Source organism: Sciurus vulgaris, assembly GCF_902686455.1.
Source record: "Sciurus vulgaris genome assembly, chromosome: 16".
NCBI classification, from domain to species: domain Eukaryota; kingdom Metazoa; phylum Chordata; class Mammalia; order Rodentia; family Sciuridae; genus Sciurus; species Sciurus vulgaris.
The window spans coordinates 64,366,333-64,383,021 of NC_136477.1; the positions used below are offsets into that span (position 1 = coordinate 64,366,333).

Below are 16,689 nucleotides of genomic sequence, written 5' to 3' on the forward strand. Positions count from 1 at the left end.
AGAATGCAAATTGGTGCAACCATTATGGAAAGCAATATGAAGATTCCTCAGAAAACTTGGAATGGAACCACCATTTGACCCAGCTATCCCACTCATTGATTTGTACCAAAATGACTTAAAATCAGCATACTACAGTGATGCAGCCACATCAATGTTTAGAGCAGCTCAATTCACAATAGCTAAACTATGAAACCAACCTAGATGCCCTTCAAAGATGAATGGATAAAGAAAATGTGGTGTGTATATATGATGGAATACTACTCAGCTTTAAAAAATAATGAAATTATTACATTTGCAGGTAAATGGATGGAGTTAGAGAATGTCATGCTAAGTGAAATAAGCCAAACACCCAAAATTAACGGCCAAATGTTTTCTCTGATATGCAGATGTTTATTCACAATAAGGTGGGGTAGAGGAAGAATAGAGTTATTTTATATTAGGTAGAGGGAGTTAATAGAAGGGAAGGGGTATGAGGGTAAGAAGGATAGTTGAGTGAAACAGACATTTTTACCTTGTGTACATGTATGGCAGCATGACTGATGTGATCCTACATGTATAATCAGAAAAATGAGAAATTATAATTTATTTATGTATGATCTATCAAAATGTATGAATACATTCTACTATCATGTACAACTAACTAGAACAAATCTAAGAAACTTAAAGAAAGAATATTCTTGAAGTTTTCCTTCAAAATCTACATTCCTAATGCCTTTTCTTCCTTTCAAAAATTGTAATGTGAATTTGATTAAGATCCTGTTAACCTTCTAAATAGTTCACAGTGCTACTTGCAAAAAGTCTTTGAAAGAAGTACAGCAAACCTTTTGCATTCTTTCTGTACTGGGGCCTCCATGGCCAGAGAATTGCCTATCAGAGTGTGTAAAAAAAACATTATTTGAATGAAAATGAAAACACTACATATCAATTTTGTAGACAAGCATTAAAGCAGTTCTTAGAGAGATATGTACAGAAGTCAGCAAGATGAAGGGGAAGCAGCAAAGGATACTAAGGAGCAAGTGGGCAGGAGGAAAAGCAAGAGAAAGTGCTACTCCAGAAGCTGAATGAAGAGTATTTCAAGGAAAAAGTGATCTACTGTGTCAAGGATTTCTGAGAGGTTAAATGAAATGTAAATTGATGATCACTGGGCATCACAGAGATCACTGGTGAACTTGGCATAGTGGTTGAGTAGGTTCAAGACTAGAGACAATCTAATCATGAAGACATGGTCAGACAAATCCAGATTATGACACATTCTGTAAATCTACCAGTTTTATTCTCCATAACTGTCAACATCATGAAAGACAAAAAGTCCCCTTCCCACCCCCACAGGAAAGCTTAAAAACATTTCTAGAATGCAGAAAAATTGAGACATGGCAAAAATAGAGACAAGATCTATGGATCTTGGATTGAGAGAGAAAAAGAAAAACATAGCCATAAGGGATATTACAGGATCTTCTGAAGAAATCTGAATAACATTAGATAATATTAATATAGAGAAAAGGAGAAGAAGCAAAATACACACAGTAAATACAGGTAGTTTTTTTTAAGAATTCTGCTATGATTTTGAACACAGAACTACTAAAGAAAAATAATGTGGGGAAAAATGACAGTGCCTCACCATCACATATAGGCAATCCACACACTTTTGAAGCTGAAATAAGATATTCTGAAGTTTAACTTTCTTTGCCATCACATTTTCTAATGCATCTGTAATTTTGAAGAAAGAAAAATGGACTAACAAATCAAAAACAAAAACAACAAACTCCAATCTTACTCACTTCATTGAACATTCCTCAAATTTATACTAACCAATGACTCATCTGCACTGAGAATTAACAGCATATCCACATGGAACTTTCTTATACATCACTTTGTTTTGAGAAAAAAGACTATAAATTGAACTTGGGGGTGGTTTGTTATAGTGACTGGAAATTTCTGAAATTTCCTTCTTTAACTGCTATTGTGGATTTAAAAGGGGGGGAAAAGCAAATCCAGGACAAAAGGCATGAATGGACATTTAAAAGTGTTTGCTTCATTGTAGGGAATAAGAAAAAAACTAGGCAAGAGAAAAAAGGGAAATTTCATTGAGCAACAATTAAGTCTGACACACTTGACTCACTGTAGCTGACCTGAGTATCATTCAGAATACAAAATCCTACATCTTGCTATACAAAGTGAGTGTAATTGTAAAATATTTCCCTGCCCCAAAATCATATTCTCATTTAGTTTCTAAATGAACCAAGTGCCCTCTGATTACCTAGGTCTTTCATCAAAATAGCCTTGTAGTATTTTTTCTGCAAAGCCAACATGCCATGGTATATCACTACTTCTGTCTTCTTGGGAAGCTCTGTAGCTACCTCAGCTTTTACTCTCCTCAGCAGAAATGGCTGCAAGAGGTTGTGTAGTTCACTTGCTGTGTAAGGAAAAAAATAAAAGAGAGTAGTTCAAAAATACAACAAAGGCACTGAACTACTAGAGAACATATAGCAATTTACTTCCCTCATTTTCAAGCTAATTCTGCATTCTAGGTTAGTATAGCAATTTTCATAGTACAGACACTCCTGGATTTACAAAGTGATTGCATTCTTAAAAACCCATCACAAATTGAAAATATCATGTAAGTAAAAAATGTATTTAACAGACCTAGCAAACCAAACATCACAACTTAGCCCACCCTACCTTAAATGTGCTTACAATGCTTACAATAGTCAACTCAGGCAAAATAATCTACAAAATAATATTTTATGAAAAACTGTTGAATACTTTATGTAATTTATTGAATACTTATGTCTAAACAACACTGACAATACAGAACACTGTGGAGTATCAGGTATTTACCCTCATGATTGCCTGGGGGACTGGGGAGTTGTGACTTGCTACTGCCACCCACCCTCACAGGACAGTAACTTACAACCTATCTCTAGCCTGGAAAAGACTGAAACTCATGTTGTCTTATGGCTGAATAGTATCCCATTGTGCACATACACCATATTTTCTTTTCTCATCTACTAATGGACATTTAGGTTAGTTCCAAATTCTGGGTACTGAGAATAGTACTGCAATAAACACAAGAGTACGGATATCTCTGTGACATGTTGATGTCCCTTCCATTGATGGGATTACTAAATTGTACAGCAGTTCTAGTTTTAGTTTTTTGAGGAAACTCCATCCTGTTTTCCATTATGGTTGGACGAATTTACTCCTGCCAGGAGTATATCAAAGTTCCCCTTTCACCACATCCTTGCTAGCATTTGTTAGTTTTTTTGGTCTTTCTGTAATAACCATTCTCACTGAGGTGAGATATTTCCTCATTGTGGTCTTGATTTGCATTTCCCTGATGATTAATGACATTGAACATTTTAATATTATTAACAGTAATGCATTTTATATCTCAAACCAGTTAGAATTCAGACACAATTTTGAATATGCTCAACATAAAGAAGTTTGAGTATATGATATGCTAATTATCTAAATTGATCACTACCCAATGTATACATGAATCAAAACACCAATACCACATACCTCCAAAATAAGCACAAATATGTACATCAATAAAAATTCAAAATTCAAAGTACTTTTTCTGTTGAATGTGTAATGCTTTATGAAAAATTGTAAAGTCAAAAAGTTGTAAGCTGAAAACACATAATTGGAGGACCATCTGATTTCTGCCTTTACTGGGTTCTTCCCTATTCCTTCTGGAATTGTTCCTGGCTTTTAACCCCCAAAATACAAACACTCAAAGAGCTTGATTCTCTTACTAATAATCTCAATTCAAGAAACTGTTTTCCAGGGTATTCTTGCATTTAATCGCACTGAGCAACATAACAGACTAGAAATGTCACATGTAATTGGATGTCCTATATTTTATCTGGCAACTCTAAACATGGGAGAAATCAATCAAATCAGGTTCTTTAGGTAATCTTTATCCTGTTGTATGGGAATTTGTGCTATAAGAAGTCTTTGCAACTCATATCTAACCAGTACATACATAATCACTAGTTGAACTCCTGCAATTTGTTTTGGACAATCAGCCTAGGATATTCAGATATTACAGGAATATTCAGGTAATTCCACAAGGCAGAGGGGCAAAGGTATAAGAGAAAGTTACTGGTTATGTGGATGAAGTCTTACCTTTTCACTTCCACTCCCCACTCATCTCAGACTTTTGGTTTCTGCAAAGTGTTAAAGAGAAAAAACAATGTTGCTGAATTATTAAGGACAGTTTGGGACCACAGCATGCACTTACTTTTCTGCACTGGGAAGTGGCATGGAAAGTAAAGTCTTTATAAAGATTTACAATTTGAAGCCAGGCATGGTAACATATACTCAGGAAAGGAGGATGGCAAGTTGAAGGCCAGCCTAAGAAACTTAGCAAGACACTGTCTCCAAATTTTTATAAAAGCACTGGGAATGTATCTCAGTGGTAAAGCACCCCAGGGTTCAAACTCCATTACAACAAAAAGAAAAAATGTAAAAAGAAAATTACAAGCTGGTTTTTTTATAAAAGCATACAGATCAATAAATACTTTCTACCTTCTTCCAAAAATGAACCAAGTGAGCTGTATTGTAGAATCATGTAACAAACAAATAAGAATCATGAATAGCAGACAACTGGACACAACATGAGGGATCCAACATCTGCCTTGTGTTTGTGGTTCTTTGAAGAACTGCAGGTATCCTCCGGTTATCCATTCTCTTTCTTTTCTATCTGTAACTGTTATGCATTAGAGAAGTTTGTGTGTCAATATCTCTAGGGGATAATTTTTTGAATGGGAATTAATCTGATTTGGACTTTTTCAATGTCCTGGTAACATTGAACAAAATCTTCCATCTGTTCCTTTGAAAAAAGCTCAGGTCCCACAAAACTGAGGAGAAAGTAGAGCTCCTGGAGGCTGTTTTGGATAGGAATTCCAGTCAACAGGAGACTGAAGACCACTGGAACTAGAATATGTAAATAAACACAATTAAAAATCTCTAACATTGGGAAGCAAAACAGTTACTCATGACAACATTTATTGAAACACAGAGTGGCATGATTTAATGGAATGAGTTAGATCATGAAACAAGGAGGCTCAAGTTCAAGTGGTACTCTCTGTTTAATGTAGGAGATAATATCTCTTCAGTTTCAACTAAAAGAAAGGGATAATAATCTGTAAAGAAGACTCTGTCATAGCAATGTAAATAACATCACTTTTTGAATGCTGAGTATTACACAATTATCCACTATGCTTATTGTTATTCAATCTATGTAAGGATTCAAACTATGTTATGACCCACAAGGGGGAGTTAACTAGGGCATCTGAGTAAACACATACATTCAAGGAGTTTGAAAAGCCAGAGCTATAGCATCAGGTCTCTCTGTTACAAGAAAGAAACAAGATGTACATTAACAAAATATCTGTTTATAAAACTTTGCAGTACATCAGATGCAAAACATCAAGATTTCTGGATGTTTCTGGCCATTCTACCATAAGAAGTCCAATACAGAAAGAACTTCTTTAAATTTTTGAGAAACAGGGCAGGGAATGTGGGTCACTGGCAGATCACTTGACTAGCATGCATGAAGCTCTTGGTCAATCAACAGTATCACCAAATCACCAAAAAAAAAAAAAAAAAAAGAAAGAAAGAAAAAAGAAAGAAAAAGCACTGAGAAACAGATAAGAACACCAATAATAGGAGAGACTAATTAAGGAAGAAAAACAACAATAACAATATTAGGCCAAGTAAGATCAACCTCTAAACTGACACAAGAGTTTATGCCAGGAAAATTAAATAATACAGCAAAGTAGAAAAGTCATATCCTATTTATGTATATTATTTTAAATATTAAAGTATAAACTTATAGCAAGACACAATCAAGAGACCCTACAAAGAAGGCAAAGAGGACACCAGAGAGAGAGGATGTTCTATCAGGCAGGGGATAAAAATATTTTAAACTAATAAAAACTGATAATATCTTCAGTAAAACTCTAAAAACTGTAACTTCTAGGCCATTAAATATAGAATTCAGATCTAAGATTTTCCACTAAAAGAACTCAAAGTTAAGTGATTTATTATAGAATGAGGACCAAATTTCAATTATCATCTCAGAAATTACCAAGTATGGTCTCATGAATGAGCAAACTTTCACCAGGTCATCAAGGAGAAGGTAGTTCATGTTCCACTGGCTTCTCAGGAAAAAAAAGGGCAGCACTAGGTTACAATGATATCTCTCACCTACTTTGCCAGAATGATACAATAGATTGAGAGAAGGGAATGACATCAAGGGTATCAAAACAAAAAATATGACAGATGAGAGATTGGAGGCAATGCTCTCGAAGAAATTGGTCTTTTCATGAGTCCATGTGAATGGTCAAAATTTTTGACTAGGTTAATGGGGGGGGGGAGTGGCAAGGTATGTCTAATACATCTGTGACTGCAGGCAGAACTATAGGATCTTTTTTTCCAAGAAATTAAAGATACTCAAAAGAGAGTAGAAACATCTCCAAAAATCCAATGTATTTTATTGGAGTAGGTTCTCGCTCATTTGATAACTGGATTTTAGTAAATATTTTCTCCTATATAAAAGAGAAAGAAAAAGTAATTAGCCATATTCAATACTTCTTTTGTCACTACCCCTAACCCCCCAAAAAAGGTTTCTTTAGCCCTGCAGAAATCTATCTAAAAACATATCAATTTAGTTAACTATGTACAGATCTAAACTACGTGTTTTCAAAGGGGAGTTATAGGGGAGAAGAAATGATGAATAGATGGGATATAGGATTTTTAAGCCTGCAAAACCATTCTGTGTGATACTATAATGGTGGGTATGTGTCATTACCTGTTTGTCCAAACTCAAAGGATGTGCAATAGGAAGAGTGAATCCATAAATTATGGACTCTGAGTATTCTGATGTTGTCAATGCAGATTTGTTAGTTTTAACTTCTCTCTTTAGGGAGATGCTGAGAATGGGGGAGCATGTTTGTAAAGGGGCAGGGGACATATGGGAATTATCTGTACCTTCTACTCAATTTTGTTGGAAATAACTTGCTCTAAAAAGTAAAGTCAATTAAAAAATGAAGGAGAGTTATATTAAAAACTAAGACTATCCTTTGGGTTTACCTCTGAAAGTGTCTTATGCAGCAGAGAGCTTGAGTTTTTCTATCTGTGAGCTTCATCCACAACAAGAATACTCCATGTGAAGCTGTGAGAGAAAATCCAAACTTTCATTTTCGGGTAGCTCAAACACATGTCTCACAACCACATCTTACTACAAAATTGTGACTTGTTAGAAAGACTAACAGTAAGCCCACTCTGTTAGAAATATACCTGGAATCAATCATGACCTTCCCATCTCAGAGGTTACCAAGTGAATTTTTTTTTTGCCAATATGAGAAAGATCTATACAGGAAGTAAGGGGCCAGAGACAGAAAAGAAAAGAATACATTTATAATCTTGTACTATGTAGTAGACATTGTGCTTGTGGCTATGTTATTTAGTACAAAAGAATAAGATAAGCGACCATAATTGTGCCAACAAAGAGACTAAAACTCAGATAGGTTAGGTAAATAGGTCAAGATCATAAAGGTAGAGCTAAGATTCAAACCCATAAAGAAAATCAAGAGACTTTAAAATGGTGGAGAGGTGAAAAGGATCAGAGACATCCAGGAAGATGCTGCCACTGGACTTGTTAACATGGAGTTCATTCCTGGCTGTTGCTAGAGCATGTTTTGTACTATAGTAGGTTATGACAGCAATGTCCCAAGAAGTTCAGTCATAAAATTATATTTTAAACAGATGCTATTTGTGGAAAGCTGTGCAATCCAAAATATGGGAAATGATTGGATGATATTCTAAAATGCAATATTTATAATATAACACAAAATTGAAAAATAAATTAAATATCCAATAATAGGTGATAAGATGATAAATACTATGCTGCAAAAATATTTGTAAAACTAAAAAGACATAAATATTGAGTATTTTTTTAAATGTAAAAACCATGCAAAAGACAGTAAAATATGTTATATAATTTATGACTTTCAATTTTGTATGTAACATTATGGAATCCCATTGCATTGTTTTTGTACTTGTAAAACTAAGTGAATCAAGCAAAACAGTGAATAAAGAAGGACAATTCCTGAAAGATTAAAAGAAAAATCTGTGTAGAGGCTGGCCTACAAAAAGGAAGGCTTCTTCCTCTGAGGCTACAGAGAAAATTTAGAGTAATAGAGGTTCCTACTGCTATTCGCCTAGTGAGAGTGGTGTAGGTGAAGAGTGATCTGGGGATCCAAAGAGAGGGCAGGATGTCCAAGGAGAATACTGGGCAGTGGAAGCAGAGGATGCATTTAAGGATTTAAAGGAGATAGGGTCCCAGCAAGGTTGGATAGTGGTTATGACATAGGTGCTGAGTGTCCATACTACAGTAGCATTCAAAATAGATTAACTCCTATTCCTTTGGAAGGACTAGACACAGGTTTGTATATACACAAACATCTAAAAATGCTTATTCAATGTAGAAGGCCAAGTGAGGTGGATTTGTTTCAATGAATGAAAGTGAGCTGAATCACTGATCAAAGGAAATTATTTTCAGAATGTACAATATAGTAATGGAGAAATATAACCTTAAACATACTGAAAGAACATATGTATGTTGTTGGGATTCTTAATATGAGTCAACATTATAAATATTCCTTTGTTAGTAAGGTTCTTTACTACAGTCAGAAATGCATTCAGAAAAGACTGAGATATAAATATGTATTTCTGCTGAATAAGGTGACACTCAAGTGCTTCTAGATACTTAAAGAAGCTCTCTTAGAAAGAAGGGCCATGGCACCAAGTGATGGGTTTGAATGTCTGCTCAAATGTCTGCTCTGCCTTACTGGGATAATTGATGTATTAATTTCCTCATTTGTAAAATGAATGATAATACCTGCCTACTAAGGTTTTCATGAAATCTAAGTGGGACAATTTATATAAAGTACTCAACAACATTTATGTACCAATTTTATTATCTTTTGAGACTTGCCACATATTACCTTGCATCATGGATATCTTTATAATTCTTATCCCTCTACTGGCTCATGGTGTAGCTCAATGATTTACTTTCCTGGTTATTACCAGTAACTCTCAAAAATTCCTTTCCATGGAGAGACTTTGAAAAAGTTAAATTGGATATTAAGAATATAACTTAGAGCTGGGGGAATAACTAGTGATAGAACAGTTGCACACCATGTGGGAGGCCTGAGGTTCAAAGCCCAGCACCATAAAATAAAATGACATGTAATTAACATGACATGACATTAAAGAAATAATGTAAAAGAATGAAAAAGAGAAAAAGCATATACTCTTCTGAAGAAAAGATAATATAATCATTTAAATGTAAATTAAATAAAACAAAATACTGAACAAAGTCATAAAATCTATGACCTAGTCTTTAGTACTTCAAAATAAGATTACAATAGAAACCCATGCTCAATAACCTGGATGAGCAAAAAAAAATATTTAAAATATTGATAAGACACTCTAAAAACAAAAATTTCTGAATGGCAAAGCAGCACACAGGGCAGGATGGTGCACATCTGTAATGATAACCACTTGGGAAGCTGGAGGATGGCAAATTCAAGGACAGCATCAACAACTTAGTGAGACTATCTCAAACTAAACAATGAAAAGGGCTGGGCATGCAGCTCAGTGCTAAAGTGCCCCTGGGTTCAATACCTGCTATGAAAATGTAATTTATAAGGATGAATTAGAAGTATACTTTAAACATCCTTTCTAAAAAGTTAATTCTACAGCAATGATTGCTACTTTGTTATTTCTTTTTTTAAGGTCTTTTTAAAAATTTTTATAGACTGCATTTTAATTTATTGTACACAAAAAATGGGGTACAACTTTTGTTTATATGGTTGTACACAATAAAAATTCACATCATTAGTGTAACTATACATGTATTCAGGGTAATGATGTCTATCTCATTCCTCCATCTTTCATATCCCCACCCCTCCCCCTCTCATTTCCCTCTATATAATCTAAAGTTCCTCCATTCTTCTCTTATCCCACCACTCGCCACCCCTATTCTGTATTATCATTCACTGATCAGGGAAAACATTCGACCTTTGCTTTTTTGGGATTGGTTTATTTTATTTAGCATGATATTCTCTAATTCCATTCATTTACCTGTAAATGCCATAATTTTATTCTTCTTTATGGCTGAATAATATTCCATTGTGTATATATATCACAGAACTTTGTTATTTCCAGGAAAAGCCTTCTATACTACAGTAAAATCACCAAATAGCAGCCCTGAAAGGTGTTTATGCAAGTTACAAGGTAACGAATCTAGAGTCTGGGCAGAATGCAGTGGAACACACCTGCAATCCTGGAGATTCTGGGAACTGAGGCAGGAGGATTACAAATTCAAGGCCATCCTTGGCAACTCACAGACACCCTGTTTGAACATGTTAAGATAAAAGAAATAGGAGTAGAGATGTAAGTCAGTGGTAGAGAACTCCTGGGCTCAATCCCCAATACCAAAACAAAAACTAACAATCACAAAAAAAAAAAAAAAAAAAAAAAAAAAAAAAACTAGGAATCTACTAAACACCAACCATGTAAATGTAATCTCAGTTTTCACAAGTCATTCAAAGACTGTTATCCCCTCTTTACCATTGAGGACAATGAAGTTCAAGGAAATTAAATAACTTACTCAAAGACACATAGCTAATGAGTAGAGATTAGAATGCAAGACTCCTATTATGCCTGCCTATAAATAAAGAGGACCCAAAGAAGACAGACCAGACATATCAGGAAAGTGGCAAAGTACCAAACAATGTAAGAAGAGACAAGACTTCCACATGCACAGCACGGTTTTTGATAGAGTAAAATATACACACAATTTTAGAAACGGTGCATCTTTTAAGCAAATCTGAAAAAAAAGGAAGACACATTAAAAAGACTGGTATTGTTAGGAATGGTGGTGCATACCTGCAATCCCAATGACTTTGGAAGACTGAGGCAAGAGAATGACCAGTGCAAAGCAAGCCTCAGCAACTTAAATGAAGTCCTAAGAAACTTGGTGAGACCTGGTCCTACATGAAAAATAAAAAGGGCTGGAGATGTGGCTTAGTGGTTAAGCACCCTTGGCCTCAATCCCTGGTTCTAAAGAAGTTTAAAAAATTAAAAAAATAAAAACACTGGAATTGATAAATCTGATATTAGTAAACTAGTTTCTTATTTCTTCTTAACTCTCATAACCCACAGGATCTAAGTCTTTTAACTTGTTACTTCTGTAAAAAAAAAAAAAATGTAAGCCCAATTCCTAAAGTAGCACTATCGTATGAACAGAAGGGAGGTATGGTTAAGTGGAAGGTCTTACAGTTACCCATTCTTAGTTTAAACAAGGATATAAAATGAGACTGGAATTAGGCATCCTCCATTCCTATAATCCCATTATCAGACATGATGCCTCTGTATGCAAAACCCTCTCACCTGCCTGCCAGCCTCCTGTTAGTCATCAACAGAGGAATCTTAAGTGTAACTTTCCAGGAAGATTTCCCCCTTGATCAAACAGAGGAGAATATATCCAGCTAACTGGAAGCACAGTGATTCTTCACTTTGGTCACAGTCCATCTCTTAGAATATGATGTAGGTAGACTGTCCCCTTAGAAAAATGTGTGCTACCTAAAAATTTAAATATCATTTCAGTGGATTTTACAACTTCTAAGGATCCAGGTTAGGAATTCTTGTTTTAGAGAAACAAATGAATACCTCATAGGTAGTCAGCAGCACATGAAAATGTGACTCCTGCTTTAGGTCTTGCTGAAGATGTGCTCTTTCCTCCTTGTCTCCTGCATATGTTACACAGGAAAGAAATGGAGCAAATTTAAATCCAAGAATAGAGGCAGATGAGCACAAATGCTAGAGTCATGAGATGGTGTGTGCATGTCATGAAAGGACTGCAATGTGCAGACACCATTCATTAAGTGCTGATACCAGAAAGAATACTGGGAGTCTGAACTGTTATCTAGAATAATGATTAAACCTCAGGAGAAGTTCTGTGGTAAACAGGGAGAAGGATCAGGTCTAAGAGGGTCTTGTGTTAACTGAAAATGCAATGATGTTTCTCATTTTAGTTACTATGTTTCTATGGCAAGGCTAGTTTCTCCTTTTGAAAAGTAAAATTTATTTATGATACATAAAGATATAATTTATATGACAATAAGAGTACCATGAAGGGAGAGAGAAAACTATATGGAAGCAAAGCTTTGTATACTATTGAAATTGTTGGCATCAATCTGTACAAAATTATATTAAGTGAAGATGTTTATTATAGGCACTAGGGCAACCATTAAGAAAATATTTCAAAAATATATAAAAGAAAGGAAACAAAGACATCAATTGGTATGCAAGAGGATATCTATTTATCTCAAAATCAGGCAGTAATGAATAAATAAAGGAACAAAAAAGTGAGTACTAGCCTTGAAATTGCATAATGGTAACAGTAACACCCATTGGGTCCTCCCCCATCAGATCCTGTGTCTTAAACTACACTGTTTTGATTCAAGCATTCTGGAATAAACACACTGAATATGACAGATTTTGATTTATGCTATTTTACACACCATCTAGAAAAATATCAACATAAATAATACAAGTCCAGCTACATCTACTCTGTACCTTTCCGCCTCTTCTTTTCACTTGTTCAAAACAGACAGGGGACAGAGAGTCAGAAATGGTCCTTCATCATTTATCCTTCCTGCCAAATAAATGATGAGATCAATCATCTGGAACAAAGCGAGAAGGCAGTTTTTATCACATTTTCCCATAAGAAACAACAAAGTTCCCACAGCTGTGGGTTGAAAACACAAACTCTTATATATGACTTGCTTCATAAATAAATTATGTACAATCTTTCACACATTAGGACACTAGTACGTTCCTAGAGCAAAATCAGGTAAGCCTCAGTGAGCTTGCTGAGGGAATTGATGGTGTTCAATTACTTCAGGAGTTAACAAGGAATAAGGCTCAATATCTATGTAATTGAACCTCTAACACAAACAAAAATCAGGAAAAACAGAAATCAATGAAACCAACCCAACTGATGGAAAAGAGCAGGAATACTTGAAAACATCAAGTCAGAAGTGCTAAGACCTGACTATAAACAGGACTCACACATTGTGGCCTCTGTCAATGACCCAGCTGCCCTGATGAAAGTGCTTTCCTTCCTTCCCAACTGCCTCTGCCTTCTGTTTTCCTTCTTTAAAAAATTATAGAGTACCTTCTATTGGCTCAAGTTCTAGGTGAACAAAACAGATAAAAGCCCTTGGTCTTTTTTAGTTGGTGCCTTATGATTATACTGAAGAGTGGAATTTTTTATGTCATATTCATATATGCTATATCTAGAATACACATTCAAATGGGGAAAATATAATTTATTATTATTCTCATAAGAAGTAAGGGTACAAAATGTAACTTTGTAAAGTCAAATGGGCAAAGAAGGAGATGCCTGAAGGCACTTATTACTCTAAAGTTGTTGTGATATACAAGGAAAAAGAACACTATCAATAAACAAAAGCACTTGAAGAGCTTGCATCCACAAATACTGTGTTATTTCTGAGGAAAAAAAATATGCTTTAAAGATCATATTCAAAATCCTGTGAAAACTGTATGCTCAAAGATGTTCACATCAAAATTAACTTAAGTAACCCCCCAAAAAGGGGGAACTCATGATTCCTCATCAATAGAACATTTAAGTAAATAATAAATTCTCCTGATGGCACTTTATGCAGCCAGTTCAAAATGATTGTGAATATAATAAAATGCAACATTACAGTGGCAGTGGTACATTAACAAATAGAAACCATATGAGCTATATGTGCATATAATTTCATCGATATAAAACATACCTTGCTGCTTGCAGGTGGTTAGAGTGCTGTGATGAGAGAGTGGCAGTTCACTTATTTTTTACATGATCATATTAATTTTATAAAGGAAATGATTTTCTTATATAACTATTGAAGCCCAAAGTATACCAAGAGCAATCCTGTATTAAGTGACTTAACTCTATTAAAATCATTCTGTTTAGCATTCCCTGAGGATACAATTTAGAAAAAAGTTTACCTTTTATTACCAAAAATCAGATGTGTCTACAAAGTAAATTTGGAGTCATTAGTGAATTCTATCAAACATCTAAAAAAGAAACAGTAACAATTCTATATAACTCTTCCTGATAATTGAGGAGGAATACTTTTCAATTTTTTCTATGAGGCCAGATTTACCCTAATACTAAAAACAGATTAAAACATATAAGAAAGGAAAAATGCAAACTAATATGTTTCATAATGTAGATGCAAATATTCTAAACACATTTTTACCAAAACAGATTGGAAGTTGGTATATATTTAAAGAATTTAAACTAGAGCTGGAAAAGCAAAAGACAAGTGGAATTTTCTGGCTCTCAATGAAGTCGGTAAGACAATTTCAATGACAGAGACAAAAGAGATTATAGAGAGGACACCTCTGGGAATCTGAGATTTATTCTAGTTTCATATTTCTCAGTGCAGGAATAAACCAGGAACATTTTCTTTGCCCAAGAAAGCTAAGAGGAATCACTAATAAATCTCAGGAGACCTTACTGAGGGGTCATATTGTGTTCTTAATAATGCCAAGGTTGATGAGGTACACCTGGCCTAAGTAAAGTAGCCTTCAACGCATGGTCAGACAAGCTTCCATTTAGCACTGCTCCAGCTCAAACTTTATATATGTAAGGTGAGCGTTGGAGGGGACATTGAACTTCTAAAAAGATGATGAGACCCTTGCTCATTCTCACCAGTGACCACTGGTGAAACTTTCTTGGGATTAGAAAGTTTCATCTTCCTAATTTCTGATCAAGATGCCTGTGAAATATATCATAATTACACCAGGATATCTTTGGAATCCTTCAGGTAAGTAATCCTTGCGTGATTAACCCAAGGGGTGTTGTGACTGATTTTCCATTAATCCAGGCCCATATATGTCAACCAAGGACAGTATTGCTGATTATCCTGACAGAAGCATCAATTTCAACACACCACCTACTGATCAATGCCCAAGGGGGCCACATCTGATTCTCCAGGTTTCTAGGCTGTACCTCACCTGTAATACTTTATTAAAAATTTTTTTTTGTTTTCAATGGATCTTTATTTTATTTATTTATATGTGGTGCTAAGAACTGAACAAGGTGCCTCACACATGCTAAGTAAGTGCTCTAACAGAGATAAAATCCCAGCCCCATACCTCATCCCTTTTTAAGGCCATTAGATGGCTAAGTTGTATTTTGGAAAACAGTGTATTTCCTCTTCATTTCTCTATCACAGTATAAAAATGGGAAGCAGCCCCACCCCAACCCACTTCCTCTGAGGAAGGGAGATTAAAATTAGAAGCAATATGGTTAAGTCCATAAAGTGTTACTAAGGAGGTTAGAGTCAATTTGATCCTTGGTCAAGTATACATGCTTAACACAGAGAAAAGTCCTAAGTCTGGGTCCATTAACTGCACTTCTAACTCAAGTAATTAACTCTTTTCACAGATACATGTCAAAGCTCAGATAAAATAAGGGTAATGACATGATGCTTAACCACTCCCACAACTAGAAAAATCAACTCCAAGTTTGTAATCTCTTAATAAAAGTGAGGTATTTCACATCCTAGTATAAAAATACATCTTGTAGCTAATAGCTAAGATGGTAATGAAATGTGAGGAGGTATTTCAGTGGAGGTGAAAAGTGCTTGTTCCACACTAACATACCTGGCAGGTCTTAACAAGGCCCATCTCATCTCCCAGGATGCAGCCATTCTGACAGAGGAAGTGTTGGGCCAGCCAGTTGACTCCCTCCAGTTGATAAGGGCATAGATGAATTTCTAGAAATAAAAAAATACAGCAAAACCAGAGAGTAGACATATATGTGGGCTAAGCTCTAAGACTTTGAATGAAGGACATGGCTTACATTCCCTTAATCTCAAACTTTACTGCCCATATCATTTACTGGGAAGTTCTATGTATAAAAAGAGCTGATTTCCAAATTACTTTATGTGCAGACTTGGATCACCAATCAAAGCCCTGAAATAGTCTGTCAGTGTTATATAATCAGTGTTAATTGATAGATGAGAAACTCAGCTTGGGATTTGTTCTCTAATACCCAGCTCATGGCATTGTCCTTTCATGGAAATGAAGTGCTCCCAGTAATGATGCAAACTTAACAAACAACACATGGATTATTTATGTGATTGCTTAATGGCACTGATTTTAATTTGCCATTTGTGCTGTGTTGTTACTAAAGAAAAGGAGAATAGTAAAACACCATGACCCTGAATGTTCCCTTTCTCTTCCCAAAAACCTACCAAAATTAAGGGAAAAATGAGAGCAAGCCTGATCTGGAAAGTGCCAGGGTCCAGCCCTAGCAGAAGTCCATGGGTTCCACACTGGTAAACAGGGCGTGGGGAGACAGCGTCGGTGATGGATGGAGAATGAAAGACACAGACTCTAGTTCTGGTGCAATCAATCCCACTTTATTCTGGGGAAGGTTGGGTTTATATACACTTTTCTTCAGGCTATGATGACAGGCTTATGATTAATAAAATCAAAGAAGTTTCCAAAGCATAGGCAGAAATTGTTTTTACCGAAATCAGTAACCATACAGATTACAAATATTTAACTAAGTCAATGAGCTAA

At 35.3% G+C, this 16,689-nt stretch overlaps 1 pseudogene across 1 annotated transcript in view; it reads right to left on the bottom strand.

The window, feature by feature from the left end:
• Nucleotides 1–15,981, bottom strand: part of LOC306646441 (chromodomain-helicase-DNA-binding protein 1-like) — a 47,288-nt pseudogene extending 31,307 nt beyond the window's left edge. The window contains exons 1-7 of the transcript XR_013766929.1: nucleotides 15,766–15,981; nucleotides 11,749–11,863; nucleotides 10,875–10,906; nucleotides 7,102–7,183; nucleotides 4,782–4,941; nucleotides 2,258–2,413; nucleotides 1,625–1,707 (exon numbers count right to left, since the gene is read on the bottom strand). The product of XR_013766929.1 is annotated as a chromodomain-helicase-DNA-binding protein 1-like (transcript). The remainder of the gene's footprint in view (nucleotides 1–1,624; nucleotides 1,708–2,257; nucleotides 2,414–4,781; nucleotides 4,942–7,101; nucleotides 7,184–10,874; nucleotides 10,907–11,748; nucleotides 11,864–15,765) is intronic.
• Between the last annotated feature and the right edge of the window lie 708 nt (nucleotides 15,982–16,689).